Source organism: Bactrocera neohumeralis, chromosome 5, assembly GCF_024586455.1.
Source record: "Bactrocera neohumeralis isolate Rockhampton chromosome 5, APGP_CSIRO_Bneo_wtdbg2-racon-allhic-juicebox.fasta_v2, whole genome shotgun sequence".
Classification (NCBI taxonomy): domain Eukaryota; kingdom Metazoa; phylum Arthropoda; class Insecta; order Diptera; family Tephritidae; genus Bactrocera; species Bactrocera neohumeralis.
In genome coordinates, this window is record NC_065922.1 from 36,879,883 (window position 1) to 36,907,689 (window position 27,807).

The following is a 27,807-nucleotide window of genomic DNA, read 5'->3' on the forward strand; positions in this document are numbered from 1 at the left end:
CACTGGAGACACTGCAGACACGCTTAGCAAAATGAGGCTACCCGGTGTGAGGCTGTGAGGGACGTGTGCGCGATGCGCGCATAAAAAAATCGCATATCTAAAAAGGCGTGAAATTAATTTACATAATTTTATGCTATTTGATCGCTTCAATTGCCTCGCCACGCAGTCAAAGCGACGAGCAGGCTCTGTGCAGACAGATACAGGCAATGTGGACCGCTGAGCTCAAAGCGTAGGACAATCAAGTGGAGCTGTGAGAGTATTTTGTTTATTTATGCATTTTTTGTAACAGTTAATTCTCTTTTTTGCTTCTAAATAAGCCACTCTGGAGCCCTGTGCAAATTTACGCCTCCCCACGCTCGTTCAAGCAGCCGAAATGGGTCGTTGCCTCGACGAATTGCACTCGAGTTGCTTGGCTTTTGGCGAAAATGACACTTTAGTGGTTTTTGGGGCGTGTGAAAAGCAACAACAACAACACAAGGAAGGCTCTAACTAACTGCACAGTTGGAAGGGGAAGTGAAGTGGCGCATGGGGAGTTTTGTTTGGATTGGCGTTGTGAGTTTGCAAATATGAAATGGGCTTTGGCATTTTCGCTTTGACGGCTTTGTTTGCAAGCGTGTGTAGAGAGTTTTTACAAAACTATGTCAATATGCTAATACGAAAGCATTTTAGTATGTTGTTTTTGTAGCAATTTAATTTTTATCACCGCCAAAGGTGCCATTTAATCGATTTATTGCCAGTAACCTTATAATTGGGATACACGATTTTCTGTGATTCCTTCAACAGAGGGGATTTATTTAAAAACACAATACTAATCACAAATTGAATTGATCGTCTAGTTTCTGTCAGGGAATATCGGATTATATCTAATTTTCCACAGACAATTTGACTTAATATTGAATAATTTGTGTATCAGGTTTGGTTTCGAAATAAAATTGATCCCATTACCGGCTGAAAAGTTGCATAAATAATCTCGTCTATAGAAGTTATTGCCGGAGTAGTGATTTTACTGAGAATTTCGTCTAAAGGTATTCAGCAGAATGTCATCATAATGATTAAAAGTAGATACAACAAATAGAAACAAGATGACTGAAATATATTGCAAAGTTAGGCTGCACTCCTTGCTCGAGTTTCGAAGGCTCGGGTTCTAACTTTCATACGAATCAGCATAAATATCCTTGAATAATGCCCAAAATGCTTGAAAATTTGATTGACAATGATACTGACTGTATTATTACGACTTTTGCATGGAAGTTGTAAAATAGTATACTACCTAGCTAAATTAGTTTAGGTTAGGTTAAATGGCTAATTCCTCAGCATTTCGGGACATTACACATATATTGTTATGTTCAGTCTTTTGTGAAGTCTTCCTGCACTTGGATATCAGCATAAAAACGCCCTGAACCTGTCACAAGTTGCCTTAGGTGTTTTATTTTTATTTCTTCTATTTCATCTGGATATCTAACAGTGTGAGATCTGAGGTGTTTTTGCATTGCTCTGGCAAAAGCGGGACATTCGTGGTGTAAGCGTTGAGATTATTCTTTCTCATATTCTTCCAAACAACTGCAGCTGCCATCTGGTAGATGTTCAATATTACCGCTTGATTATCGATCCAGCTAGAACTCCGTAAACCATCGAAGCACCTTTCACATTGCTAAGAGCGAAGAGTTCCTTAGACCTCTTCCAATTTACTGTGATCCACAAGGATCGACTGCACAGGTTGAATAACATTTGCGGAGCTGGTTGAGGGCCAACAGTCCAGTAGTAACGGAGCTTTTACTTGTTTCAATTTCACAGTTATTGAGACTGAACTTACTGTCCTTGAAAGCTGATCAGCCTTACAGTTTCCTGCAATACCGCTGTGGCCCAGCACCTTAAGGCTAATACCGATTATCGGAGTGAGTTCACCACTCTGAAGGAGGCTACACTCCAGAGCAGTAGATCTACTGCTTCCTGCATGACAGCCATTTCCACTTGGCAGACGCTTGAGCTATGGATCAAACTGTCTCCATGTATCGACGAAGTGCTTCGATTCTATCACAGATTGATGACCTAATATTAATTCCTTTCCACTTTGATCCAAGAAAATGGAAGGTCCAAGGTTAAACGAAATTAACGGAGCACCGACGTTTTGTTAAAATTGTTCAATTCGACTAACTTCAGGGGTTGCGCGAATGATTGCCCGGTATCTATTGACTATAGAGTTTTTACTACATTGTTTTTTTATACCCTGAACAAGGTATATTAAGTTTGTCACGAAGTTTGTACCACCCAGAAGGAAGCGTCGGAGACCTTATAAAGTATATATATAAATGATCAGTATGTCGAGCTGAGTCGATTTAGCCATGTCCGTCTGTCTGTCCGTCTGTCTGTCTGTATATATACGAACTAGTCTCTCAGTTTTTAAGATATCGTTTTGAAATTTTGCAAACGTCATTTCCTCTTCAAGAAGCTGCTCATTTGTCGGTACTGCCGATATCGGACCACTATAACATATAGCTGCCATACAAACTGAACGAACGGAATCAAGTTCTTGTATTGAAAACTTTTGCATTTGACAATTCATCTTCACAAAAGTTGGCACAGGTTATTTTCTAAGATAATAATGTAATCTCCGAAGAAATTGTTCAGATCGGTTAACTATAGCATATAGCTGCCATACAAAGTGAACGATCGGAAAAAAGTTCTTGTATATAAAACTTTTGCATTTGACAAGATATATTCAAGAAATTTGGTATACTTATATTATTTTCTAAGGCAACAATGTAATCTCCGAAAAAATTGTTCAGATCGGATTACAATAGCATATAGCTTCCATATAAACTGAACACATAGTTACTAAAAGAAATGCACCTGTGAAGGGTATATCAGCTTCTGTGCAGCCGAAGTTAACGTTTTTTCTTGTTTTATCCTTTCCTTGCCTCATTTAACCCATTAAACGCGAAAGCTAAATAGCAAAGATAGAGGAACCAAACTTTGTGTGGAAACTACAAGGGTTGATATGTACACAAAACTACAAACAAAAGGTTCGACCCCTATCCGGGGGCGTCTGCACGACCCGTGACATATATGTAACGCTCGCGGGTTTCTGTTATGTAATACAATGTTTAATATTAATATGTAAAGAAACACTTCTATTGGATTTAATTCATCAATTTTATTATTTTAATTATAAAGTTTACAAAAAGAAAACGAAACAAGTACAAACCTATGAAAATTCATCAATTTTTGGTTGAGAAAGAAAACTCAAACTGGTCTAAAGTGAAAGTTGTAGAAACAATCCACACACAAACCTACGTCACACTTTACACATTTGGTGTTTATTGATCGCTGGCAGTTGTTTCCAGCATAGCGTCTCCTGGTAGGATTTCTAACTATGAAATGGCCAATTAGGTCATATCTAGCATCAAGCTCAATTTGCGAATCCGGACGTCTAAATCCCCTTGGTCCTCGGAGTTGTCCATAAGTACGACAAAAGTGATTAGCAACTTCTAAACTGTGGCTGGGTTAGCCTGTGTCCCCCTTTTCTATGTAAGAGCCAAGCATTTTGAATGGAGACATCAACCAACCAGGTAAAAATTGAGAATCACCACTTCTTCCCTCTAGCTCCAATCCTGTAAGCGTTAACGTTTTGGTCCATACGGTCTGTTCCGCCCATATTCTTATTGTACATTACGATAGCATTGGGGACTTGAACCTGAATTCGAGCATGTTCTGCCCTAGAGTATCTTCCAGCTGTCCCTACCGGTTCCTTCCCAAATAAAGTTGATGCAACGGAAACTACTGCATTGTCTACCCATTTCGTGACTGTAATATCGCATTCAGAAATCCGGGAACTAGCCATATAACCACGTTCCTTTTTTTTCAACTTATCCTTCAGTGGCAAAGGGCAAGAGATTGGTATTGAATTTTGCCGAATTGTTCCAGTTCCCTCATATCCCATTTTTTTTAATCCAACCAAAACAGGTATTGAAGTGAAGAGATTATCGAAAAAGAATTGAAATGGAAGTGGCTTCCATGTTTCATCGAATTCATCGATCATTGAAAACAACGGAGCAGCGTTCTTTCCATAGTTTGCAGCGTACTCTTCGTTCGTCCTAGGGTTTTTTCCCTGATACATCTCGAAGTTTAGAAGATAACCGGAAGGCGTATTTAGACACCACATTTTATAACCAAATCTCAACGGTTTGCCTCTAATAAATTGTTTACAACCGTGCCTGCCGTAGTATTCCACCATTGATTCATCGTAGGACAAATTCCGCTCTGGATGAAAATTTTTAGCAAAATTCGCTTTCAAAGCATCAGTTAGGCGTCTCAATTTCCATATTTTATCCCATAAATCTGTCTTTCCGGGGTCAATAAAGTGTAGATTTCCAAAAATAGTTCGAAAACGATCACGCCTCATCGAGTCAATAATCACAAGATTTTGAATACCTTTGCCAACGCTCCAATATGTAATATTTGGGTTCCCATTATTATTTAAGAGCGAATATCTGTTTGACTCGTCACACAGCATTTGCAATAATTCATCATCAAAAAACTTTTGGAATTGCTCATATGGCTCTAGGTTGCTGCAGTCACTGTAATTACCCTCAGGGAAAATTGGAGATCTAGGTTCGATATTATTATCGACCCACGTAAAGGATGGTTTTGCTCTCTTAGCCTTACTATGTGACTGACCTACAGTTATCTTACGACGACGAGAATTGGTTTGTTCCCTAGGCTTTTGAGTTGAACGCGATGTACTCGGCTTTTCGGATGCTTGCACAGAAGCAAATGATTCCTCCAAAAGGTTTACTTCTAACTCTGAGATAGAATGATTCAAGCAGTCTAAAATTTCAGCGTCCATATCAAAGTCGGGGTTCTCTTCAAAGTCGGTATTTTTTCTTGTAACAATTTCACAATCCTCGACAAGCTGTGTATGTGACGAGTTTTCCAAAGTACCGCCGTCTTCATCTGCCGAATCATCACCAGCGTCAGGAGCCTCTATATATGTATTTAGCTTCCACTTCTTCTTCTACATTATTTGTCAATTCGTCCAAAACTGCGCAAACTTTTTCAACAGTTAGTTTTGACCTAATAACGAAAGAACACGCACATAAATATGTATATTATATATAGTTATACAATTCATAAGGTGAACCCGCGAACGTGACATATATGTCACAGCTACACAAGATGAAAAAAAACCTACAAATACAGTCATTTCCAATTTTTTTTTTATTAGCATAAAATTTCAAACACTATCAAAATATACAAAACACTCTTTTCACATAAATCGGTGACACTTTATTAAAAATCGTACTTACCGATAACGTGTTCCCATTTCGACAGTTTTTTTAGGTGTATGAAATCGGCTTCGTGTTCATTGCGCTACTAATTTTGCTACACTGAACGGAAAGGGCAAAATATAGCACACACTTATTCTTTGATTTGTTCACTTCAATTCTAATTTATAATTTGGAACATTTAAAATTGCATTTCGAAAAAGTCGTAGATTTATGTGAAAGATCGGAGCGTTACATATATGTAACACTAGCGTTTAATGAGTTAATGTTGATCTGTTGGAAAATACATATACCATTTCTAGAAGACCACCAAGTGACCTCTGTCCCGAAAAAAGTGATTGGAACGTATAAGTAACAATTTCTTCAGTGAGCTCAACTTGGTACTAGTTACAATGACCGGAGCATCTTAAGTTTGGTCTCGAGAAAAAATTGCGGCGAATTCCCGTAAAACGAAATACTTGAAGCTTTAGGTTAGTTTCAGTTCCGGCCGAACCAGTATGGATGGTGTGTACTATATATGTATGTATATCCCAAAATAAGCTGATTTTTGAAAAATCCTTTTGTCGGCACGTTATCGAATAGTTAAGCTAACTATAATTAAAAAAAAATAATAATTTGAATTAAAAAAAAAAAAAAAATTCAGCTAGAATACTCTCTTAAAGTGAATTGTTGTATAAGTAAGCTAAAGCTAAGCAATATGGATTTTTTCTTTTTCCCCTTCTCATATCAATTCTTATATCAATTAAATATTTTTTTTAAAGTCTTCCTGACCGCAAACACATTTTTAGCGTCCCATCAATAATCCATTCGAGTAATTAATCAATGCCACTAATTAAGTCCAACGGAGTTTGGTCAATAGAAAACTTCAGCTTTTCAACCGATTTGTCTTCAGCCTTACAACAAAGCTTTAATGTAACGCCAAACCGACCAATGAATGCTTTCGCCTTGAAAATTAAGTTGGCTCAAGGAATTTGCTTAAAAATAAAATTTTTCATTTCCACTCGCACCAGCCACGAAGAAATGGGGTTCATGCTTGCAGGCGGCGAGTGGTTGCGGGTTGCGGTTGTGGCGCTACGCACTCTTAAAAATAAATTACGCGTTTGCCACAACATGCACCACATCAAAGTGACCACTCAATCAACGAGACAACAAACAAAAAAAAACTGAAAAAAGCGAGCAAAGCAAATAGCAAGCTAGAACAGCAGAGAAACGAAAAATAAATAGAAGCGAAAAAAATTAAGGCAGCTAAATAGCAACAGCAGCCACTTGGACATCATTAAGGAGCAGTGCCGCCGGGACAAGACCCAAAGCCAGCAGCCGCTAGCCACAGAGCGTAAATAAAATCAACAACAAAGCCGAGCAGCAAGTTAACAGTGGACCAAAAGCGCAGTCAGTGAAGAAACTCTGAAGAAGCTGCCACGGTGGGGGAAGGGGGGTGACGGCAAGAAAAATAGCCTTAATTAACATTAATGTGCGCTTCACTGATTTTTGCTGGCTAAAAACGCATAAACACGCACTTAAATTGCCGAATATGTGCGCATTAATTTCCTGCCGAATGCGCAGCGCCTAAATGTATGCATGTCTAAATTTTGGCATATACGCAAGTAAGTGTGTGCTTTCATTGTTTGAGTATGCGCTGGTGTGGGTGGCGAATATGTTCGTCAAAAACGACTTTGCGCTAATGAAGTGACAGCTCGAGAGGCAAAAAAGTCCGCCAACAAATATTTAAAATGCCAAACAAACAAAGCATGAGCATTTGACATCGAATTTTTGGGGTAAACAAAATTACAACAACAACAATGCACATAAGTGGCAGTAAGCCTAAAGTTATCCACAAAGTGGAGAAACCACAAATTAAAATATGCGAAAATTAAAATGGCAGCACAAAGCATTAATGGGCACTTCCGTTGGCGCGCACAAAAGTAGACTACGTTCAAGTGTTGTACGGCGCATTTTACCGCTATAAGCTCCCGCCTGCCTAGCAATGCCAAAGTATGGTCCCACACTCGGCCATGCACATCAAACGCACATACTATTCAATTATTTGTATGCGTGCCACACTTAATTTCGCCTAAAAGCATGCTATACACATTTTTAATGAGCCAGCATTCCCCGCGCGCGCTCGTGCTTTCCGAAAATTAACTTTTGATTTTGTCATTTTGACCGTTAAATTTTAATAACAGATTTTTTAGCCACTCAAACTCACCGGAGCACATACACAGACAGTCGTGTGTACCGTTATTTTTGACGACGCATAAATGTATGCATTTAACGCACTCGAACGCATAAAATAAAAGATTTAATTTGCAACTAAGCGACGCATAAAAGAAATGCCAGTCATACTTTCGACAACAGCAACAACAACAGCAATGAAAGCGCACGCCATAAAAGGGGCTTTCAAGTGCTCGAGTGTTTGTTGCGTTAATTTTTATGAGAAACATTATTTCGAAATTAAATTTCACCGCAACTCCTCCTGCCGGTCGGCGACAATTGTTGTTGCTTTGACTGACCGCTGGCCGCTAGCGGCATACAAATGACTTTCGCAATCTTTCTCTATCCATTTATCAGAATATGTGTGTGTTTGTGCCACCTTAAGCCGGTTTTTGAAAATATGTTTCCGTTTTTCTACACATTTCCAACCCTTTTTCGTCCCGGCAGCGCCCTTAATGGAAATGTACGCGCAACCTTTGTCATCACATAAGTACCCACTGCCTCCTCTTCTCTCTGCTCACTGTGGATTCCAAAATCACATTAAAAATCGTATTCAAAAATTTTAATCAGATTTACACAGCACGCACATACAGGCACACACTTATGCCCGCACGCATTTGTCGCCTTGTCCGAATTCTCAACTCACTACAAGCCTTTTACTGCGGTCTTCTCCTTGACCCTTATGTCCAACCGTTCGCCGCCATTTTAGTTCGGCTTTCAGCACTTTCCATTCGCTGTGATTTCCCAGTTGCTGTCAACCTTTTTTCCAACAAGTTTTCGAATGTTTTTAAAAGCGTGCATTCCGCAGCTCTATTTGCTCACACCCCTGAGAGTAATTTCGCCCGAAAATATGTGTTAATGCCATTTCAAGTGAGCGAGTGGCCAAAGCTCGCAGCGGCTTCACCAAATGGACCACATAATATTGACCATTGTTGCTTCATTTGTATTTAATTTATTTTTGTGATTTTTGGAGGTTGCTTTTAGTTTTCGATCTATAACTAGACGTATAATAGTCATACTACTATGAGTAAAATATAGATAGACATAATTCATAATTTTAAAATTATTAATACGCTTTTGTCAACGTTTTTTCCAATCTTCGAAACAGTTGTTAAAACCAATTTCGGGAATAGTCTTCAATGCGCGTAACGATTCACATTTAATGTCTTCAATTGACTCAAAAACGGTTTCCCCGGAGTTTGAATTTGTTGAATAGCCAGAAGTCGCACGGAGCTAAATCAGACGACTAGGGTGATTGTGGCACGATCCTGTTTGAAAATTTGGCGAAAAACTCAAGAAGAATTAATGCAATATGCGACCGTGCATTATCGTTGTGCAAATACCAATAGTTGTAGGCATTAACTGCGGTTTTTTAGGAATAGCTTCGCGCAAACGCTCAAATATTATTTCTTGTTGACAGTTTGACTGATCAGAAGGAATTCGGAGTACACCACACCTTAATAATCGAAGAAAACTGTCGATATATCTTTGCTTTTTATCTGCTTTGACGTGGTGGTTTTTACGGCTTCGGCTTACCTTTATTCGTCCGATTGATCATCTGTTTCCGTAATTGTACTTTCACTCTTCTTCGGCCCACTGATCTTTCCGATATTCCAACGATGCCAGTAAGAATGCTCTGAATGCTAATCGTCGATTCTCAAGCACCAATTCCTTTATTTTTTTGACGTGCTGATCATCAGTTGTTGTTGATGGCCGTCCTGGACGTGATGGGTTCGTCGTCAACGCGTTCTCGACCTTCTTTGAATAATTTGTACCAATCAATTGATAAGTGTTGTCACATAACATTACATGGAAGTACAAAAATTATCACCGAATACACTTTATCCAAAAGACATTCTGAACGTTTGAGCACCAGAAAAAATTGGATTCCGCACATAAACAAACATGAACTTCTTTGTCAAAATAATTTCACTCATCGTATAAAATCGCCGAATACACTTTATGTACTTCAGAAAGACAAAATGCAATGGCAAACCTTACTGAGCACTCTGAAAAAATTTGACACTAATCAGTAAACAAACATGGCTGCTACGAGCTGTCAAAATCACGTCATTGATACATTGAACATATCAAGAACGATACTTGAAGTCAGTTGAGCCGTTTCATCGCGAATTTAGTCTCCTCCATTTTTCTATTTGGCGCAAATTGAAGATTCCAAGTTTAGCCAGATCTTTCTCCTCCTGGTCTTTTCAACGAAGTTGAGGTCTTCCTCTTCCTCTTTTTCCCCCGCAAAAGACCATAAATCTTCCTCTGACCTTTCTCTGGGAAACTCAGGACGTGGATGATGAGTGACTACTTGAGTTTGGTGTTTGTTCTTCGAGAAAGTACTTTACTTCTCAGGATAATAAATTAATTAGGATATACTTATTTCAGAATCATTCCGATAAGTTTCAGAGTGATATGGTATACGAGTATTTTATATGACTTTTATCTTAAAATTACTTGGGATCTCCTTTTAATACTTAGAAAAGAAGTCAGAAGATGTGAAGATTGAATAGAAAATGACAGTGAATAACGATTGTGAGGTTCTCGATTTTTGGGCAATCAAGTTCTGCATGGTTCGATATATTCATACTTATTTACGATTTATAAATTGAAAACCTAGTGAAAGCTTGCAACAATTTCAAGCAGATTGACTACAGGAATCTGCTTGAATTAGGGTGTCGTACACACTTCGATTCATTTACCACCAATCGGTAGACAACAACAAAGTCTCATCACCCATTTTATGGCGGTTGCCGATGAATTGTGGTTTAAGTGAAATAAAAAGCTCATTTAAAGCTAAGCAACCGACCACTGGTTGAAGAGCGCAAATCCGACATGGGACGCTAAAGAGTTTTTCATTAAAAAAGTAGTAACTATGTATATGTATTCATGAAACTCGTCTGCCTTTTATAATGACCTCTTCCTCCTCCCATTGCGACTGTTGCCATTTCGTTTTTGGACGAAATACTCGTACAAATGCATACATAGCAGCCAACACTTGGGCCTTGATTTGGCAATCCCCTGAAATGCAACAATTCATATACATGATTTGTTGCTGATGATGGCAGTGGAATGAATATTTTGGCTAACAAGGCGTGAGTGTTGACAGTGTGTGTCCCAATGGGGTGCGATGAGGTGTTGAGCAGCGTGAACAGCGCTGAGACCGAGTGGTGGACATGAGGGGTTAGAGTTGTTAATCATGCGCTTAGAAACGTATGGGTTGAGGCTGCATGCTCACGGTGGATTAATTAAATAAAAAAGGATAATGTTTTTGTGTGAAATGAAAATGAAAGCAGCTGTCCGGTTGCGACCACATTTTCGAAGGTTTTCGCACGCCCAAAACGTTTTGGACAATGTAGTAGAATGAATGGATATGAAGAAAAAGATACATTGAAGTTATTGTGATATTTGATTAGATCAGTCCAAGTTTAAGCCAAGAACGGAGAACATTTTTGGACAGCCAAACAACAGATCTCAGCTTTTTGTTCCGAAAGGATACTGAATGAGTAATGACCTAGGAACTTCGAATCCGACGGTGCGACAGTTAGCAGAAGTCCGTGATTGTTTGAATGTAACTTTGTAGAATAGTTTAAACAAATCCTTTATCAGAAAACCTAAGACTTTTATCATGAAAGTTATTCATAAACAGACAAAATATGGATGAAAGTTATGTGTGGGAAGCCAACTCGAAGAATTTTGGAAATAGTAACATGACTGCAGTTACATTACCTGAGCAACTTGCTGCTTTTATGATTTTTATGACTTCATTTTGGGGAAAGTTCGTATCATGTCTCTGTGGAATGAAATATTTCATTGCAAAATATTATTGATTGAAAAGTCCTTCCTAGTTAATCTGAGTTGGTCGTAGCGCTTATTTTCAAAACCAACCTAACGCATCTTGCGTATGCCAAATTGGACTGAAGAAGAAAATAAAATCATCCTAATTTAAAAGCACTGCCATTTTTGTTCCTATTTTTTGTTGTAAATGCTAGTTGATAAAAAATCTTGGTTAATGGTATACGCACCAGCTTAAAAACATCGGTTTCGTCCAATATAAAAAGTCAAACACTTCTAGTCTTGATATGTACTATAAAGATCTAGAATGGTCTTTCGACAGATCTGTCTTGGTCTCTAATTCCCTTAAGATCACTGAACTCGATTATCGCAATATATTCTAATAGATGGAAGCTTCTGATTGAGATCAGGTATGTTAAGCGTAGCGGAAGACATTATAAGACAAAAACTTAACTTAACTTCGTGTAGCCAGGCCCTTATTCATTTGGTATTTTCATTTCAACAGAACCTTTTCCTCGAAAACCCGTAACGCCGATTCATAAGCTGTTGTCGTCATTGTTTGTCGAGAAATGACTTCCTTACTTCTTAATTGCCGACTCAGTCCGAAGTAGCATCTGATGGCGGAGTTATTCTCTGTTGAATTTCGGGGCTGACGTTGTTATTGGTGGTAATGCTGGTTCCAAGATAGGCGAAATTATCTATTACTTCGAAGTTATGACTGTCAGCAGTAACTTGGGGCCAAGTCGCGAGTTCAACGATGGTTTGTTTGATGACAGGAGATATTTCGGCTTGCCCTCGTTCACTGCCAGACCAATTTGCTTCCCTTCTTTGTCCAACCTGGAGAAAGTAGAACTAACGGCGCGGTTATTGTCTTCAGCTCTGCAGGTCGACTTATTTTCTCCATCAGAAGATTGACGAAGTCGGACGATAGGGAGTTGCCTTTTCTGAAACATCGTTTGTATCGAACGGCTCAGAGACATCCTTCCCAATCTTGAGGAAGCTTTTGGTGTCAGCTTTCACAGCCGTATTAGCTTTACGGGGATACCAAGTTCAGAAAAATCGGCATAGAGCAATCTTCCTTTCACGGGACTTTTCAAGATTTGGCGCATGGTTGATTGTAGATTTTCCAGATCTAAATCCCCACTGATAAGGTCTAGTTAGTTTGTTGAAGGTGGGCTTTATTCTTTCACACAGTACGCTCGATGGAGCCTTATACGCGGTGTTGAGGAGGCTTATCCCACTATAGTTGGAGCAGGTTGTGATGTCTCCCTTTTTCTGAATTGGGAAGAACACACTTAAATTCCAATCGTCGGGCATGTTTTCGCCTGACCATATTCCACAAAGAAGCTGATGCATGCTCCTTATCAGTTCTTCGCCGCCGCATTTAAATAGCATGGCCGACAATCTATCGTTCCCCGCCACTTTGTTGTTCTTCAGACGGGTAATTGCTACTCGAACTTCTTCATGGTCGGGCTATGGAACGTCTGATCCATCGTCATCGATTTGAGAATTGGGTTCACCATCTCCTGGTGTTATACTTTCACTGCCATTCAGCAGGCTGGAGAAGTGTTCCCTCCATAATTTCAGTATACTCTGGGCATTTGTTACTAGATCAGTTTTGGCGGCTCTACATGAGTATGCTCCAGTCTTGATACCTTCTCTTAGTCGCCGCGTCTTTTCGTAGAATTTTCAAGCATAACCCCTGTCGGCCAGCTTGTCAAGCTCTTCATGCTTAAAACTGAGGGACTAGAAGTAGTTCGCGTATATACAGGCAGACGGACAGACAGAGGGACATGTCTAAATTAACTTAGCATGTCACGCTGATCAACTATACATATATACTTTAAAGGTTCTATGACGTTTCTTTCTGGGTATTACAAACTTCGTGTTAAAAGAACTCGAAAGGGTTCTAAATGCTCGAAGAATGACTCAGCCGTTCAATTTGAAAAGTGAGCAGATAAGGTTTCGTTGATTATGGGAAAAATTGGGACACACTCTTTAATTTTGGCTACTAATTACAATACAAGTAGATTTTTGACCAAAATTAACTTACTTTCTTTGTAATCTGTTAATCGCGAAACAAAATTTAAAGTTTTCTAATTACAAGAAACCATGTCCAATGCTCACAGAGTCCTTCATGACTAAATTATAGCTTTAAATAGAAGTCGGTAAGCATTTGCACTTCGTCTTTTGATATGCAAATTTATTGCCTGCAATTACTTAGGCATATTAATTTCAATAACTGCTTTTGAAATGCCCACAAAACAGGCAACGAAGTGTTTCGGATGTTTCGGACAGTCTGTGATGTCCGTGAAGTTACGAGCAAGTCACGCATGACTGATGCATACCAAAATTCAGTAATTTACACGCGCTTATCTATGTGTATGAGTGAGCTATGTATGTGTGTGAATGGGCATTCCAATTCGAAGAAGACGAGTGCCAATGACAGATGCAGTGACCTAACGCTGACCAAAACTAAATATAAATAAAATACCTCGCAGCCGGGGGTTGCTATCTGCTGAAGGCTGTCGTGGCTATGGATGCAAGGACTCTACGAATTACTAAGTGCAAATGACTTTCTTATGGACCAAACGAAATTACCGCAACACATATTTTTAACACACACCCATAAACCATTAGAGTAAAGGAAAGGAGTAAAAAAGGATGTGAAATCACTCATCCACGAAATGGGTGAGCAGCAGCGGCAAGGCAAGTTACTCCTGGTTATTACATGTGTGTGAGTGCTTACGATAGTTTTTGGCTTTCTTAAGCTACACGGAGCAAATAGAGAAAACATATGTATGTGTTTGTAAGTTAAAGTTCTTAGCATCCTTGAATGCACACGCAAACAAATAAACAAAACGAATTACGACGAAGCAGTGAGGAATGTCCTGTCCAAATGTCCTTTCTGAGCTTTCTGGCTGGCGTATGGGTATTTTCTCTTGCTGCAAGTTGTTGTTATACCCTGAACGGGGTATATTAAGTTTGTTATAAAGTTTTGAGTGGCCAGAAGAAAGACGACAGAGGACACCTTCGTCTCTCCCTCTGTATATACACGCGAACTAGTTCCTCACTTTTTGAGATATCGTGCTTTCTTTTCTCTCCAAGAAACTGATTCTGTGTCAGCACCACCGATATCGGACCACTATAGCGTATGCTGCCATACAAACTGACCGATCGGAATAAAGTCCTTTTATGAAAAACTTCTTTATTTGACAAGTTATCTTCGCAAAATTTGGCACAGATTCTTTTATAATCTCAAAGACAAGGCTGCCATACAAACTGACCGATCGGAATAAAGTCCTTGTATGAAAAACTTCTTTATTTGACAAGTTATCTTCGCAAAATTTGGCACAGATTCTTTTCAAAGACAAGGCTATAATCTCTGAACAAATTATTCAGATCGGACTACTATATCAAATAGCTGCCATACAAACTGAACGATCGGAATAAAGTCCTTGTATGAAAAACTTTTTTATGTGATGAGTTATCTTCGCAAAATTTTACATAGATTATTTTCTAAGGCAAGGCTATAATCTTCGAAAAAATTATTCAGATCGGACTACTATAGCATATAGCTGCCATAGAAACTGACCAATCAAAAATCAAGAAAAAATCTTTTTATACCCTTTTCGCTATAAAAAATGCACCTATGGATGGCATTATAGCTCCAGGCAGCCAAAGTTAATGTTTTTTCTTGTTGTTGTTAGTGTTTAAGACATTTGTTTGTATGCAATTTGTATGCTTGAGAGCATTTTACGACTTGGAAACTGCAGGACACATGCTCATACGCACCAACAGACGCACTCACACACATCAACACACACCCACATAAAGACTACAATTCTCATACCTTTAGTTGCATCTGTATGTGTGCATATATATTTTAGACCAAGTCTTACAAGCAAACAATTTAATGCGCTGTAAGTGTCAAACTACAATTTCCACACTAAAACACAAACACAACAACTAAACTTGCAACAACAACAATAACAACGGTAAACTGCAAATAAAATAGCGAGTAAGAAATAATATTCATTGCAACAACAGCAGCAAACAATTTACAGTTAAATGTAAGATTAATACCTCATTGCAACTCTCTAGCGAACTCCTGGTCCAGGCCTGCTGACTCACTCCCTCACATGTGCTCACAGTTTGCTCTGCTCTGTCCTCTCTGCTACCCAAGCGTCTACAAGGAAGCACCAGCTGAGGAATTTTCAATTTTCTTAAGCAACTTTTCGACCCACAATCTGTCTTTATGACTGCCATTGCACGTTGTGCCATTCGCTGCGATTTTACTCGCATTTTATATGCGAGTCCGAGTTGGCAAGAGAGCCCGGAGTTACTTGCATGTACGAGTATGCATGTGGCACATGACAGTGCGTCCGGCATGCGCTGGTAATGCGAAATGCGATTACATGACCAAGACATGGGCATTTAGAGTTGGCTTAAAAGGTCAATATTTGGTCGAAGGGTTGTGAAAGCACACAGCAGTTGGAGTGTGTTTTGTGAGCTCTTAGAAATATGTTACATTAGGACTCGTAAAAGTCTGTTCAATAAAAATGGTGGACAACCAAATACAAAGTAAGGTAATTTTTTGATTTTGGGGCAGGTGTTTTAAAGAAGAAAATTTACATGACTTGAGATGTTGCAGTGATATCGAGCATTATCATTTATGTAGTAAATTAATAGTTGAGGAAATCTGCTATAAAGTGTAAACTCAGTGATTAACCTGTTCGTTTCATATCACAGCACTCACTCTACGAGTACATGGACTCACGATCACTTAAAAACTTATGTTTTTAAATGGAAGAAGAAAAGTTGTTTGGTTTGGGTAAGAACAAATAGTGACCATATTAGTTGACAGAGGTTGTTGTTGAATTACTAGTGTTTATAATTTACTCAGAATCGACTGCAGAAACCCTTGTTTATTTCCAATCTACCGTTTTACAAATGACTTTTGCTCCCAATAGATTCTTTCATCGCGTTTTGATTTTCTTGTCATTCTTCTGTCTACATCGTCATAAAGACAATGCAATGTCAATCACGTATTCAGATGACATCCGTATAAAACTCTTGGCAATCTTGTCCACTCTACACTGCTGGATAGGCTAGCTCCGCGGATTGCCCAATAGCAAAGACCTCTACTTGAAATATACTGCAGTGGTCGGGAAGCTCAAAAGGCTACCTTATGCCTAATTCTGGATAGTACATATACCGCACTAACTCCGTCTTTCATTTTCGAGCCATACGGATAAATGTTTAATGTGTTGTAAGCTATCATGTCATACCTTTACACCAACCGTCTTTTTATATGTTTATCCTGAACCTTCTTTCCCAATTGAGAAATGGGATCATGTAGTCGGTGCATGCCAAACGGTCATTGCTCACCGAATTTTGCTCGAAGATTCTAGGTATACCATACATTCTTCTGAAAACAATAGTCGCCCCGCCGAGTTTACCGCACAACTTTCAATAAAGACGTCTTTCTATATGTGGCGGTCTTAGCACTACTTCAAGAGGCACCATTGGAGCGGTTCTTAGAGCTCCCGTAAAGCACAGCGTTGCGATCTTCTGAACCCTTTCCATTAATTTCTGGCAAGTAGATTTTCGTAAGCATCACACTACATCACACTACTACAGTGTAGAAGTAGAGCAGAATTGTTCTTCTAATCACTGTGTAGCACCTGTATATGAGAGCAGAAGAAAGCCCCCATGTTGTGCCGAGCATATAAGACATTGTTTTTATTTCTTACTCTTTTATTAACATTGTTCTTCCACAGTAGTTCGCTGCCTAAGGCTACTACGAGGTATTTGTTGTGGTCCTCGAGAGAAAATTTGAAAAAGACTCCATGGAGGGATTCTGTTTTTTCTAGTGAAAACTAGCAGACCTGTTTTTTCTGGATTCAATCCCAGACCCTCTTGCAATGCCCAATTTTGGACTGTATTAAAAGTGTTGACCATAATACTGCTAATGGGGAATAGGCATCTTTCCGTTATTAAGAGCTCAATGTTGTCTGCATATATCACTATCTTCGAGGCTTTGCCTTCTAAGTTCCTTAACAGTTTTGTGAGTGGTGAACTTATCTTCATAGGAGCTGATATAGCACTCCAACCTGCGAAGTGCTTCTACAGACTTCATTGATCAGTTTAGTGTTATTCCATTCTCCTGTTATCCTTCTATAGATCAAGCGTATTATAACCCAACGTTGTATGACAGGATCAATTCTAGGAATCAAACTCGATACTATTCAGAATGTATGTAGTAGAAACGTTATTTAATACTCCAGAGATGTTCAAGAACACTCCAAGAGTATATTTCTTATATTCTGAAATCTTTTCGATGCTTAATACTAGTGTATGGAGTGCATTATCTAGGAATTTGCCTTTAGTATATGCGTGTTGCGCTTTGGACAAGCTCCCAGGAGGCGCTGCGGCCTTGACATACACCAACATTTTCGCAAGCGCTTTCAACAGCATGGGAGTTAAGCTTATAGGTCTACACTCTTTCGAGTAAGTTGGATTGTTTTTACCTGCCCTAGGTAATGTAAACTACCGTCAGTTATTGAATCTCTTTGGGTTTCTCGAGACAAGAACCTGAAAGGTAGAAATCAAAAATACGATTTTTAAAGAGAAGCTGATTAAGCTGAGCTCTGCTACTAATATGTCCTCAAGAATTCAGGAACTTTCAAGTTTATTAATACCAAAGTCATAATTGTGTGAAGAGTTCTTGAATCGGTATTTTGGCGCAGACATGAACTTTATACTAAATCAGTGCGATAATTGGTGTAAGGTGTGGGAAGGTTATTTATGAATAACAAATAATTTTAAGAGACTGCGTTCTATCGATATCGGGAGACTAAAAGAGAAACATGGATCATTCTAGATATGAAAGAGATTAGTTTTACAGTCAATCACATTCCGGTGATTCTGGAAAATCAGTAGTTTCTTGGGGAGAAAAAGACAAACGTTAAATTTCAGATCGATATTTAAAAACTGAGGAATTAGTTCACAAGTATTCAGACAGACGGCCGAATGGATGTACGAACGAATATGGCTAAATCGATTCAGCTCGCCAAGCTGAAAATTTATATATGGTATATTCTTTACTCGTATAAGATCTTGGATGTTTCTTTTTGGGTTTTACACCTAATAGAGCCTGTTCAGAGTATAAATATTGATGCGATACACAGACATGTCTCTCGCTTAATTTGGCATTGATCGAGACCTTTATAATACACAGCTAAAAAGTTTATGTACTTTTTTAGAAATATTAGAAAACTTCATGAATTAATATTCGATATTCAAACAAATCGAACCGCCCTAATATTAGCACAGTTACACGATATGGTTCGAAAACACTAAATCATTACTCAATAAATAAGTACGTGTTTTGTTTTGAATTTGTAAAGAATAATTTATCAAATTTCGAAAATTTTCCAATTACGTGCATTAGCAAAGTCTTGCCTCAAAGATATACTTAAATAATTTATTAAGAATTTAAATCGATTTTTCACTCTAAGCGATATCTTCAAAAAAACAATGTGAGCAATAATCCAACCCTTTTAAGCTTAGTGCACACATACATCTATCACCTTCTTATAACAATATTCTTAAAGATTTCCCACACGCAGTTGGGATTTATTTACGGCTGCCGCTTTAAATACTTAATCACTTTTTCCCTCACACACCTCAAAACAAACAAAAAAAAAAGAAAAAAAGATTTGTGTGACCAAAAATTAAAAGAGAAAAATCTTTCACGGCAACGAGCGCTTCCGCCGGTGCTGATTATCTATCGACGGTGACGGCGGCACCAGCCGCACAGTGGTGTCCGCTGCGTTGCCCTGCGTTACTTCCGCGTTGAACGGTTACAATTATAATTACATTTTAATTAGATTCATTCGGCTGTAAAGTGTCCTTTTGTATTTTTTCTGCTCTCCACTTTCACCGCCAACACCTTTGGTGGGCTCCACTGTGTCCGATTGCGTTTCAGTTCGCACTTGGGCGCGCTTTTTCTCGCGTTCGGTGTTATTTTTTAACGAATCGCTGCCGTTTTTGTATTTATGCTTCGGTTTGCGCCTTTTTACAGTTGCGCTTTCCTTCATTTGCTTTTAATTTTTTATGTTTTTAATTTTCTTTGTATTTTTTTTGTTTATTTCTCAGCTGGATTTTTGCATTTTTAATGACTCTGATTTATTAATGGCGACAAGATGATTAAGACAGCGTGATATCCAGTAAGCCATGGCGGGCAACAGTTATTGGGTGTTGGTGGGAAGTTTGCGGCTGGGAAACCGGACACTGTGGAAAACTGGTAAGTTTAATTAATAGATTGGAATTTTTAATAAGATAAAATACCAGAGCCATTATGATATTGATCTTTAGTATTGAGTCTTTCCTACCGATAAGTCGTAGTATTTCTGCATGAGTTTTCCTCTTTTTGTTCAAAAATCGTATTAAGGGATCTATGTCCATTGCATTTGGCTCTAAGAGAGAAATTTTATTTTAAAACTTTACTTTATATCTATTTCGAGATTCCCTACTTACTACCTACTTTAAAGAAAAAAAAACAATTCAAATTTAAGAGGAATGTTTATTATCATTCGAAAGAACATTCTTTGGCCTTTTAGTTTTTGAAGATTATCTCTTTCAAATGTTGGCCGCGGCCACGTCTAAGATGGTCCATCCGTTGAGTTCCATTTTCGATAAATCGTTCGAGCATTTCGACTGATAACTGGCGATTGACATATGTGATGTTTTGATCCATGGAAAAGATTGAAGCGAGATTGTCCGCATAGTTTTTAGACTTTACATATCCTAACAGGAATAATTCTAACGGTGTGATATCACATGATCTAGGTGGTCAATCGACGGGCCCTAAACGTGAAATTATCTGCTCACCGAAGTGTTTTCTTAATAAATCAATTGATATATGTATGCGATGTTTGGGAAGTGTCGCCGTCTTATTGAAACCAAATGTCGCCGAGATTACAAGCTTCAATTTCAGGCATCAAATAGTCGGTTATCATGGTGCGATAACGGTCACCATTCACGGTTACGTTCTCTCCAGCATCGTTTTTGAAAAAATATGGACCGATGATTCAACCGGCCCACAAACCACACCAAACGTTTGTTTTTCTAGATGAAATGTTGTGAATCTCTTCAGCTTGATTTTAGTCCCAAATGCGGCAATTTTGTTTATTTACATACCCATCAACCACTCTTCGCTGAACAAAATTTGACTGGAAATCGTCGGATATTTTTGGAACTTTTCAAGAGCCCATAGAGGGAAGCGATGTCTCTTGGGAAGGTTGAGAGGTTTCAGTTCTTGCGCAAGTTGTGTTTTGTACGCTTTCAATTTAAGATCTGGACTTAACGTCAGTCCATTCGCAAGATTGTTGGACAGTTTCGCCATCATATATATGGGTTTGATAACTGTAGGGTCCTAAGCGACGTTGTGAAGCATTTTTTACGATATCTACTAGACGTAGTGTTCGCAAAAGATTCAGTCCTTTTGGTAACAGTGTAACATTGAAGAGTCTTGCCGAGCCTACCAGTCTAGCCCCATCTTCGAGCTTCATACCCAAACCATTAAATAAGGTATGTTGTGTCGATCCACAGGTTTTCTAGAGATCATCTGCTATCTCTATGAATTCAACAAACGGTTTTCCAAGCACTGTTTCTTTAACGATGTTATCGTCATTAACAGAAGTGGATGGACTACTCGCATAAGACAAGTTTTGAATGACTTTACGCCCTTCACTGGTTGCTTTGTGCCACTCAAGCATTTCTGTTCGTCACAAGTTAGACACTGTAAGAATTGAGACCAAATACAATATTAAAATACGTCATTGTAATTGAGCTGCTAGAGAGATATGTATGTAAGACGTTAATTTATTAAATGAAGAATTTATGGTACTTCTCAAATCAATCGAATCTTCTGCGAAGATCGAGAAACCCAGCGTGAATTGTTATAGTAGGTAGATAAAACATGTTTTTCGCCACTCGCCCAACCTATTGCCGATTTCTTGTTATACCCTGAAAAGGATACATTAAGTTCACCACGAAGTTTGCAACAACCTATAAAATATATAATGTACATATATAAATCAACTGTGTGACGAGCTGAACTGATGCCTAGGATTGCCTGTCTGATTGTCCGACTGTCTGTACTCGTATATATGCGAAGTAGTCTCTCAATTTTTGAGAAATGGATAGGAAATTTTACATTTGTCCTTTTCTCTGCAAGAAGCTTCTTATTTGTTGAAAAATCCGATCTGCCTTATAAGCTGACCGATCAAACTCAAGATAAAGATATTTTTATATACTTTTATTCTTTATGAAATGCAACTGGGAAGGGTACTATAGCTTCGGTAGGCGAAAGTTAACGGTTATTCCTATTGTACCCTGAATAAGGCTATAAGTCGGTCAGGCTATCATCCTGTCCGTATATCCGCGGTCACTCCGTCTCTCAGTTTTTGAGACATCGATCTGAAATTGCGCGTACTTTGCTTTCTTCACAAGGTGATGTTCATTTTTCGGATCCACCCATATCGGACTACTATAGCATATAGCTTGCATACCAACTGAACGTTCCAAAACCGGACCTTATATGGAAAAATTTTGTATTTAACATATTTTCACACACCGTGGCAGGGATTATTGTTCCTAAAAATAGGTACAACTGCTGGACAAATTATTTAGTTCGGACCACTATAAACTGCGGCTGTCATTTAAACTGACCAAATAAAATTAAGTTCTTGCATGGAAATTTTGTGAAGGGTATTATAGCTTCGATCTCTTCATTGGTAGATAGTGTTTTTTATGTGGCGGGTTCCACACCCAGCGCACAACCCTGGAGAGAGAATGTTTCGCCTTCTCACTTTAGCTCGCCTTCAAACGGATATTCTTTGGCTACCCAGAGGATACTTGGTCTAAGACCGGAAGTTGTGAGCTACTTGAGCCATGTGTAAAAGAATCGTTTCTAGCCACTCCCAATTGAATGGCGTTCAGAGAACTTTCCCCACTTGTGTTTCATAAGTTCATATATTTCGATTTTTCTCAGTGTATATACATACGTATAAGTACATTATGATATAGCTTTTAGAGAACTCACTAGCTGGTTTAGCGTTGGCAATCAATTAAAATTGATATTGCGTGTTTGCAATCTGCGCCGCCTCCCATTTTGTCAAACAAAGCCGTCTTCTTCACGCTCCAATTTATTTTTTTACAATTTTCTAGTTTTTCTCAATTTTTTCCTCCCTTCTTTCTCCGCGTAGCTTAAAACTCTTTATAGCGCCCTTAATGAGTTGTCACAACGGGCGTTGCAAAATCACTTTAAGCCTTAAAGTATGCTACGAAAACTGTAAAATAGAGTACTTATGACAGCATAGTAAAAAAAAAACAATATAACGGTAATTTCAACTGGATCTTCAGCAATTTAAAGCAGCTTTACTTGAAATTATATAGTCTTTGAGTTTATTAAATGTAAGCATTAGCGCACGTTTACTGCGAAAAAATGTATAAAAATACAACAATAGCCACGCTTATTGTCACAACAACATTTACATTGTCAATTGCAAAGCGAATCCTCGTAACCCTTTCAATCAACCGTTTTGCAAAGCAAGCGAATGTGTCTCCACGCTGCTCATTTTTTTCCTGCATTGTTATTTTTTCGCTTTTTATTGTATTTTATTGCAGCAACAACAATACTAAAGCGATTAATACATAATCTCAAACCCTCATAGAATCGACAATCACAATCGCTTTCCGCTCCCCCAGCGCACCCGCATAAGATTTGCGCTGCAAGAAAGTGCTCAGCGTGGTCCAATTGCGCTCGGTGCTGCGGCGTCGAAGGGTGACAGGCGACATTGGTGAATTGGCAAGCTTAAGCGAGGCATAAACCCTTTCACCCATGCGGGTCACAGACTCATAAACATTCCGGAATTTTTCTTTACAAATATCTCCCACGCTCCAGCGGGTGAATCACTGCTTAGCAGCACCGGCTGCGGCAGCGGCAGCGGCAGCATGTGCGGCTTTCAACTTTCACTTGCTACAGACATTAGAGTAGATTCGAGCCCAGGCTCACAGGTTGCGCTCGACTACACGCCAGCTATAGCTAGCTGCTGGTTGACGCTGCAACTATTGCGACAAAGCCGACTGTCTAACGGTAGTGACGACGACGGCGGCAGCAAGTGAGCCGAGCATCATTTTGAAGTTCCACGTCGTTGATTTTATTAGTCTCAAGCGCACAATTCGAAAAATTTGCTGCTTACCAAATGCATTATTTTTTTTCCTTTTCTCCTCAAGCCATGTAATTTCTTACTTTTTTCCAGCGCTGCGTCTTCAACTCTTTTGTCAGCGAAGTGTGAGCAAATGAAAGGATTCTCGCCACTGTCAGTCTGTAGGCATAATATTCTCGTTTTTATTACTCTTTGCTGTTTTTAAAGATTTTCTGTTGTTGTTGTAACATATTTAGCAGTCTTGTGTGCCTTTTTAGCGATTTCTTGTAGTCTTTTTTCCTGCTTTTTCTTTTTATTTCTGTGCAAGTTGTTAAATTGTAAAATTGGAAAACAACTTGTTTTCGGAAATTTATTTTATTAGGCTGTGACGTGTGCTGAGACGGCCTTATTGTTCAATTTGCGTGCTAATCGGCCCAATTCCCTTCGCTTACGGTGTCTGCACTTTTGTGCGTGTGCGCTTAGTTTTGTCTCAGTTTCAACTAAATCGAACATAAAATTACATTAAGACATCGTAAAGTCGTAAAGCGTGCGGCTCATTTACCTCGTTGAGCTCTTCGCACAAGGTATCTTTACGCTTTCTTTCTTTAATTCTTTACAATATTCTTTTGCCTCTCATCTCTCATACTTATAAATGTAATATTACCATTGCTTTTATTTTCGATAATTTTCTTGCAAAACATGAACGCTCCTCCACCTTCAAAGGCGTTCTCGGTTTACAATAGAAAAGTAAATATTTTATGCTCTTTCTAAAAGTCCTGCAGCATTTAGATAGATATATTGAAGTTTGAGAGACGCATTGCGACCTGTAATCTATTGGGCCCTCTCGCGTTATTACAATCCTGTAAAATCAAAGAGGCTTAGTAATGTGTTCTCTAACTTGACTTAATTGCTAGACAGCCTGACTCCTTCTTCTTGTGATTGCGGTGTCTCTGCTCTGTGGCCACAGAAGCGACGCAGATCCGTAGAGCAGTACACCAATCTGTGCAGATGGGACCGCAGCCTGCAGTGCCTGTATAAAATTCAATTATAATTTTTTTTTTTTGGAAAAAGTGATTAATCTCTTGAACCGTTTTGTGTCAAACTCTTCCAAAACCAGCCTCTCCTGCCGAAGCTCTGGCACTTGTTGCCAGTGGAGTTTTCTAAAGTCGGGGCGCACTGCGATGAACGGTTCCAGCCTTATCGTACTGGTTGCCGCAGCTTATTTCGCTTGGAGATCGGCTAGCTCATTTCCATTCATGTCTCTACGCCCAGAGTACGTTGGTTGGTACATCGTCCCACTATACCAATCCCAATTCAATCTGCCGTTTTCGAGCCGTCTGTATACCATTGTATTGTGCTCCTACGAAAGTACGGTGCTCTACCATTCACTTTTTCTACCCAGTGCGTCCAGCACTTATCGGTCTCAGCAGTAGGCTGGAGAGATAGGACTACTCATTCGGTAGTAACGAGATATGGTTTTTGTCTATAATATTTCTCATATATCGACAGGAGGGACACTTGGTGAAATATTTGAGAGGTATGGAAGAATTTGGAATGTTCAATATATGGAATTCAAATTTTAGACCAACTCTACTGTATGACTAAAATACTGTTGTCTAATTTTCGAAGTGATCCTCATAGTTGATTTTACGACTTTAATAGAGCAACCGATAACGTTATCCATCTAATAGAAAAGGTAGACGTAGACGACCAGGTTGTATGCTTTATTGACCGTTTCATCCGGTGAAACGAATTTATATGTAGTTAATCATAATGCGATAATCAAAGACAACCCATAACATCACTTTGATTTTTAACCGACCTTGACGTGGTTTTTTCAGTTTAGACTCAGTTTTATAGCAGCTAGCTTGTTGGACAATTTCGACATCATATTAATAAGGACTCATCTCGTTATCAGTAATGCTCCGTATGATGAATGTAGGGTCCTCAGCTGCGTTATTAAGCATCTCTTTTGCCTCCTCGTTGTTCTTAAAAAAATAGATATTTTGACATGTGTCCAGAATTGACCTGATGCATACTCCAACATGATCAAAATGCGTTGATCCGATCCATAAGAGATGTTGAGATCCTATGACGATTTCAAGTACATACTGCTTCTTTCACTTTTCAAGTGTTATCGTTAGGCGACTCGCAAGAGTTGAGTTGTCGATGACTTCAAGACCTTCACTGAACCACTTTATTGATAGTCAAGTGTACATGTGGAACACCTTTAATTTGTACGGTTGAAATCGAGCCCATGTCTTCGTCTTTATTGGCGTGGACAGCGATTGCGCAGTTATAGCGGTGTTTAAAACAGCGCGCCAGTCGTGCTCCTCTTCGCTGTTGGCCGCCAATTGGAGACTTTACTTTTGAATTGCCTACTCAGTTCGAAGTAGCATCTTTTGGCAAGAGTTACTATATATTGCGTTGGATTTCGAGGCTGGCATTGTTGTTGGTATTAATACTGGTTCCAGGATAGATGAAATTATTTACGACTTCGAAGTTATAACTGTCAACAGTGTCGTAGGAGCCAAGTGGCGAGTGCAATGACTGTTTGTTTAATAACAGGAGATATTTTGTCTTGTCCTCGTTCACAACCAGATCCACACGCTTCGCTTTTTTCATCCAGTCTGCAGAAAGCAGAACTAACGCCGCGGTTGTTGAGTCCAATGATATCGATATCACCGGCATACGCCTGCAGTTGTACACTCTTATAGAAGATTATACCTTCTCTATTCATATTTGTAGCTCGAATTATTTTCGCCAGGAGTAGATTGAAAACGTCGCACGAAAGGAAGTCTCCTTGTCTGAAACCTCGTTTGGTATCAAACGGCTTTTAGTGCTGTAAAAAGCGGCTTTGAAATTGACGAAGAGGTGGTGTCGGTTGTTGATTTTCCAGACCAAAACTACACTGATAAGGTCCAAACAGTTTATTGGCGGTGGACTTTAATCTTTCACACATTCGATAAGACTTATATGCGATATTAAGGAGGCTTATCCCCCTGTAGTTGGCGCAGATTTTAGGGGCATGCTTCTTCCTACAAAGAAGCTGATGCATGCTCCTTATCGGTTTTTGCCGAACTCAAACTTCTTTTTGGTCGGGCAACGGAACGTCTGCTTCATCGTCATGGATTAGGGAATCGGGTTCATTATCTCTTGGTGTTAAGATTTCCCTGCCTTTCAGCATGCTGGAGAAGTGTACTCTTCATAGTTTACTACGCTCTTAGCATAAGTCAGTAGGTCAACTCTGGGGTTCTACAAGAGCATGCTTTGGTCTTGAAACCTTCTGTTAGTCGTCCATCTTTACATAGAATTTTCGAGCATTTCCCCTGTCGACCAGCTTGTCAAGCTCTTCGGACTCACTCATTTCAGCCTCTCTCGTTTCTTGTCTGCAAATGCGTCGCGCTTCCCTCTGGAACTATCGGTATCTATTTCTATCGTTGCGAGGTCTGTTTTCTCTCCACTGCGACACGGCACTCCTCATCATACCAGTTGTTCTTTTGCCTTTTCAGAAACAAAATGGTTTTGTTTGCAGTTACCTAAAACACCGGAGACGTGTCTTCCTCCTATTACAACATGATCGATCTGGTTGGTGGCTTTTCACTCCGGAGACAGCCAGATAGCTTGATGAATTTTCATATGCTGGAGTCTGATATTACATATAAGCACATTACTCTGATATATGTACATATATCATTCTATTTGGGGATATAAAATGTAGGCATGCATCATCAGCAATACTGTTATAATGAAATAATGAAATAAGGACTGTCGTGGAGGGTATTTGTGCGAATACTCACACTTTTAAACCATCTTATAACTCATAAGCCGATCTTCCTAAAAATGACATGAATAGTGTCATCTATAGGTAGTAGTAGAAGACTTATTCTAATGTTTCAAATTAATCCAGATACACCAGACATCCATTAAAGTATCCATCAAATAATAAACAAAATTAAAAGCAACAACAACTACTCCTTAACCGACTTAATTCTTCAAAGCTCTGCACCCACTCACAAACGGGGTCGAAGGTGATGCCGCTGCTGTTGCTCGGCAGGATATGCTTACATCACTCGACTGTCGAATACCTTTGAGTATCCATTGCTACATGGTGGATACCGCTAAACTCCTTAGCGCCTTGTATTTCAAAGTATCATTAAACGCATTTTTAAGTGTTAAAAGCAGCTCATTTTGTGTAACTTGGCTCGAAGCATTCTTTGGGTAAAACAAAAAAAAACCGAAAGGATCAAAAAGCAACGAAAGGATGCGCTTTCGCCGCTTTTGTAAATATA

General features: G+C 39.1%; 1 long non-coding RNA gene across 1 annotated transcript in view; it reads left to right on the forward strand.

Annotated features, from left to right (window-relative positions):
* Positions 1 to 27,807, forward strand: part of LOC126759668 (uncharacterized) — a 132,885-nt gene that overhangs the window by 69,536 nt on the left and 35,542 nt on the right. Inside the window, exon 2 of the long non-coding RNA XR_007667038.1 lies at positions 19,461 to 19,608. This is a non-coding gene — a long non-coding RNA (uncharacterized LOC126759668). The remainder of the gene's footprint in view (positions 1 to 19,460; positions 19,609 to 27,807) is intronic.